Source organism: Schistocerca piceifrons, unplaced genomic scaffold (genome assembly GCF_021461385.2).
Source record: "Schistocerca piceifrons isolate TAMUIC-IGC-003096 unplaced genomic scaffold, iqSchPice1.1 HiC_scaffold_1057, whole genome shotgun sequence".
NCBI lineage: Eukaryota > Metazoa > Arthropoda > Insecta > Orthoptera > Acrididae > Schistocerca > Schistocerca piceifrons.
In genome coordinates, this window is record NW_025726860.1 from 45,001 (window position 1) to 50,000 (window position 5,000).

General features: G+C 57.0%; 2 non-coding genes and 1 pseudogene across 2 annotated transcripts; all 3 read left to right on the forward strand.

Moving 5' to 3' along the window:
• Window positions 1-2,119: 2,119 nt before the first annotated feature.
• Window positions 2,120-4,025, forward strand: LOC124726537. The gene has a single exon (XR_007006770.1). It is a non-coding gene; the product is annotated as a small subunit ribosomal RNA (ribosomal RNA).
• Window positions 4,026-4,376: 351 nt separating this feature from the next.
• On the forward strand, window positions 4,377-4,531 carry LOC124726547. The gene has a single exon (XR_007006774.1). It is a non-coding gene; the product is annotated as a 5.8S ribosomal RNA (ribosomal RNA).
• A 190-nt stretch (window positions 4,532-4,721) lies between these two features.
• The window catches only part of LOC124726541, a 4,210-nt pseudogene continuing 3,931 nt past the window's right edge, over window positions 4,722-5,000 (forward strand).

Sequence of the window (5,000 nt, forward strand, 5' to 3'; positions counted from 1 at the left end):
CCTAACCCACGTTGTGCCTTAACCTAACCCACGTTGTGCCTTAACCTAACCCATGTTGTGCCTTAACCTAACCCATGTTGTGCCTTAACCTAACCCATGTTGTGCCTTAACCTAACCCACGTTGTGCCTTAACCTAACCCACGTTGTGCCTTAACCTAACCCACGTTGTGCCTTAACCTAACCCACGTTGTGCCTTAACCTAACCCACGTTGTGCCTTAACCTAACCCACGTTGTGCCTTAACCTAACCCACGTTGTCCCCTAAAGTAACCCACGTTGTCCCCTAACGTAACCCACGTTGTCCCCTAACGTAACCCATGTTGTCGCCTAAACCTGCTCTGTAATTGTTATACGACTCGTTCAATTAGTGTAGTGTTGCCCACCCGCAACCCTCGCAATATAGTTCGCTACTCGCACTGCCCGCTCCCCTGTGTATCGCTTCATGTTAAACACCTTGCAAGTCTTGCTGACTTTCCACATGCTCCTGCTGTACACTGTAATGTGGATGGCAGCAGGACGTACATGCCGCCCCCTCCCACGTCCCCACCTTGCCCCCCTGCCTTCGCAAGCTGGTTGGTGAGAAGTTTGCATGTTCAATGCCCTTCGCATGCGACGTACTCAGGCTACGTTGTGGTGCGGCCTGTGTCAACCGTCCGCTAATGTCGTACGCGTAAACCACAATCTGTACTGCACATTCGTCCTTATGTACCGAATGATACATCGTGGCACATGTGTGACCGTACAACGACTGCGCCCAAAAACGGCGGACCATACAGTGCCAATATTGTGCACGCAGCTACGTGTCGTCTCCCTATGAGAGCTGGATTGCAGTGTGGTACGCCATAGAGACGTGTGGGAGGAACGGACGCCGTGGATGGCGATCAGCATGAGCTGTCTGTTGATGTATTCGGACCTAGTCGTCTCTCCTCACACACCGTGATGGCATGGTGCAACCGCGTTCCATATCTGCGACATGCTACAGAGGCCGGTTGACAGTCGTTCGAGCAATGGACATCGCATACGTACGGGGGCCACCTTCCACGTATTGTCTAGGCGTGCACATTTTGTTGCGTGTATGTGGGCAGACGTAGTGTGGCGTGACACCTGACACAGGCATGCAATAATCGTTGAAGTTGCAAATGGCGATGGACGCCTGCGTTTTCTGGTGAAGTTACGCAAATGAACAAATGGTAACCTGTTGTGGTGCGGTTGTTCTCGCTAGGGGTGAATCGGTGATGGCGACGATAGGTTGAGGTACGAACCGGTTGTTCCAGCGATACCCACCATTGCCGACGAAACTGAACGGCATCTGGGTGTGAAGCGATACGCGGCGGTGGCTGGGTGGGACCGTCCCCGGCCGGTGAGGGGCGCCTCCCGGCGTGCTGGCCGCGCGGTGCGTGGGCGCACGCGCTACAGCCGGCTGGTGGGGGCGGCCAGTGGCAGGCGCGCCGGCCGACGGACGCGGCAGGCGTCGCAGCTGCGCGCCGGCGCACCCTGCGCGCGGCGCCGTGCGGCCAAAGTAGGTCCTCGCGGGCCCGGTGCGAAGCGCGGTGGACATCTTCAGTGTGCTGGTCCGATTGAGGACTGTGTGCGTTGAGGATGCGCCGCCGCCCGGCGCTCGGCGCCGCGACGCCGTCTGCTGCTCGGTCGCCCCAGCGGTTCTCGCTGGTGGTTTGTATCGCAGCTGTGCGGATGTGTTGGCGCGTGCGCTGTGCTGGGAGAGTTCGCTTCGGCACCCAAGTGGGGCTTTTGTCACTTCTGTGGCGCTGGCGTTGGAGCTGCCGGTCACCGTAGGTGGCGCGTGTTGTCTCCCGCCGGCAATGCCACGACAGCACGCTCCCGGGCCTCTGTCGGCAGCGGCAAGCTCAGTTGGGAGCACGGGTGGTCGCACCGAAAGCGTCTACTCGCCTAACTCCGGCGATTGCGCCTCTCTCGAACCCGACCAAGTACTTGGGACGGCGCTGCGCGCCGCCGGGACCTGAGAGGGTTTCGAGGTGTATTGTGCAGGGGAGCTCAGCCTCCTCCTGTTTGCAGAATGATTGAGCGGACGCTTGCGTGTTCGCGCGGGCCCCCGGGACACACTCCCGGGCGGCCGGCTGCTCAGCTCTAGTTGACGCAGCTCCCTGGTTGATCCTGCCAGTAGTCATATGCTTGTCTCAAAGATTAAGCCATGCATGTCTCAGTACAAGCCGCATTAAGGTGAAACCGCGAATGGCTCATTAAATCAGTTATGGTTCCTTAGATCGTACCCACGTTACTTGGATAACTGTGTAATTCTAGAGCTAATACATGCAAACAGAGTCCCGACCAGAGATGGAAGGGACGCTTTTATTAGATCAAAACCAATCGGTCGGCTCGTCCGGTCCGTTTGCCTTGGTGACTCTGAATAACTTTGGGCTGATCGCACGGTCCTCGTACCGGCGACGCATCTTTCAAATGTCTGCCTTATCAACTGTCGATGGTAGGTTCTGCGCCTACCATGGTTGTAACGGGTAACGGGGAATCAGGGTTCGATTCCGGAGAGGGAGCCTGAGAAACGGCTACCACATCCAAGGAAGGCAGCAGGCGCGCAAATTACCCACTCCCGGCACGGGGAGGTAGTGACGAAAAATAACGATACGGGACTCATCCGAGGCCCCGTAATCGGAATGAGTACACTTTAAATCCTTTAACGAGTATCTATTGGAGGGCAAGTCTGGTGCCAGCAGCCGCGGTAATTCCAGCTCCAATAGCGTATATTAAAGTTGTTGCGGTTAAAAAGCTCGTAGTTGGATTTGTGTCCCACGCTGTTGGTTCACCGCCCGTCGGTGTTTAACTGGCATGTATCGTGGGACGTCCTGCCGGTGGGGCGAGCCGAAGGCGTGCGACCGCCTCGTGCGTGCTCGTGCGTCCCGAGGCGGACCCCGTTGAAATCCTACCAGGGTGCTCTTTATTGAGTGTCTCGGTGGGCCGGCACGTTTACTTTGAACAAATTAGAGTGCTTAAAGCAGGCAAGCCCGCTGAATACTGTGTGCATGGAATAATGGAATAGGACCTCGGTTCTATTTTGTTGTTTTCGGAACCCGAGGTAATGATTAATAGGGACAGGCGGGGGCATTCGTATTGCGACGTTAGAGGTGAAATTCTTGGATCGTCGCAAGACGAACAGAAGCGAAAGCATTTGCCAAGTATGTTTTCATTAATCAAGAACGAAAGTTAGAGGTTCGAAGGCGATCAGATACCGCCCTAGTTCTAACCATAAACGATGCCAGCCAGCGATCCGCCGCAGTTCCTCCGATGACTCGGCGGGCAGCCTCCGGAAACCAAAGCTTTTGGGTTCCGGGGGAAGTATGGTTGCAAAGCTGAAACTTAAAGGAATTGACGGAAGGGCACCACCAGGAGTGGAGCCTGCGGCTTAATTTGACTCAACACGGGAAACCTCACCAGGCCCGGACACCGGAAGGATTGACAGATTGATAGCTCTTTCTTGATTCGGTGGGTGGTGGTGCATGGCCGTTCTTAGTTGGTGGAGCGATTTGTCTGGTTAATTCCGATAACGAACGAGACTCTAGCCTGCTAACTAGTCGCGTGACATCCTTCGTGCTGTCAGCGATTACTTTTCTTCTTAGAGGGACAGGCGGCTTCTAGCCGCACGAGATTGAGCAATAACAGGTCTGTGATGCCCTTAGATGTTCTGGGCCGCACGCGCGCTACACTGAAGGAATCAGCGTGTCTTCCTAGGCCGAAAGGTCGGGGTAACCCGCTGAACCTCCTTCGTGCTAGGGATTGGGGCTTGCAATTGTTCCCCATGAACGAGGAATTCCCAGTAAGCGCGAGTCATAAGCTCGCGTTGATTACGTCCCTGCCCTTTGTACACACCGCCCGTCGCATACTACCGATTGAATGATTTAGTGAGGTCTTCGGACTGGTACGCGGCATTGACTCTGTCGTTGCCGATGCTACCGGAAAGATGACCAAACTTGATCATTTAGAGGAAGTAAAAGTCGTAACAAGGTTTCCGTAGGTGAACCTGCGGAAGGATCATTACCGACTAGACTGCATGTCTTTCGATGTGCGTGTCGTGTCGCGCAACACGCTACCTGTACGGCTCGCCGTAGCCGTGCGCCGCGTGCGGAACCACGCGTGCCTCTCAAAACTAGCGGCAATGTTGTGTGGTACGAGCGCTGAAGCGCTGGAGCGGCTGGCCTGCGGCACCTGGCGCCTGGCGCCGGTTTTGAATGACTTTCGCCCGAGTGCCTGTCCGCTCCGGTGTGGAGCCGTACGACGCCCGTCGGCCGTGAGGCCGTTGGACACAGAACGCTGGAACAGGGGCCGCCACACGCCTCACTCCCGCCTATGCGACCGTCTCGAAAGAGACGGCGGAAACTGAGAAAAGATCACCCAGGACGGTGGATCACTCGGCTCGTGGGTCGATGAAGAACGCAGCAAATTGCGCGTCGACATGTGAACTGCAGGACACATGAACATCGACGTTTCGAACGCACATTGCGGTCCATGGATTCCGTTCCCGGGCCACGTCTGGCTGAGGGTCGGCTACGTATACTGAAGCGCGCGGCGTTTGCCCCGCTTCGCAGACCTGGGAGTGTCGCGGGCCGGCCTGTGGGGCCGGCCGCGTCTCCTCAAACGTGCGATGCGCGCCCGTCGCCTGGCGGTTCGCATACCGGTACTTTCTCGGTAGCGTGCACAGCCGGCTGGCGGTGTGGCGTGCGACACCTCGTACAACGACCTCAGAGCAGGCGAGACTACCCGCTGAATTTAAGCATATTACTAAGCGGAGGAAAAGAAACTAACAAGGATTCCCCCAGTAGCGGCGAGCGAACAGGGAAGAGTCCAGCACCGAACCCCGCAGGCTGCCGCCTGTCGTGGCATGTGGTGTTTGGGAGGGTCCACTACCCCGACGCCTCGCGCCGAGCCCAAGTCCAACTTGAATGAGGCCACGGCCCGTAGAGGGTGCCAGGCCCGTAGCGGCCGGTGCGAGCGTCGGCGGGACCTCTCCTTCGA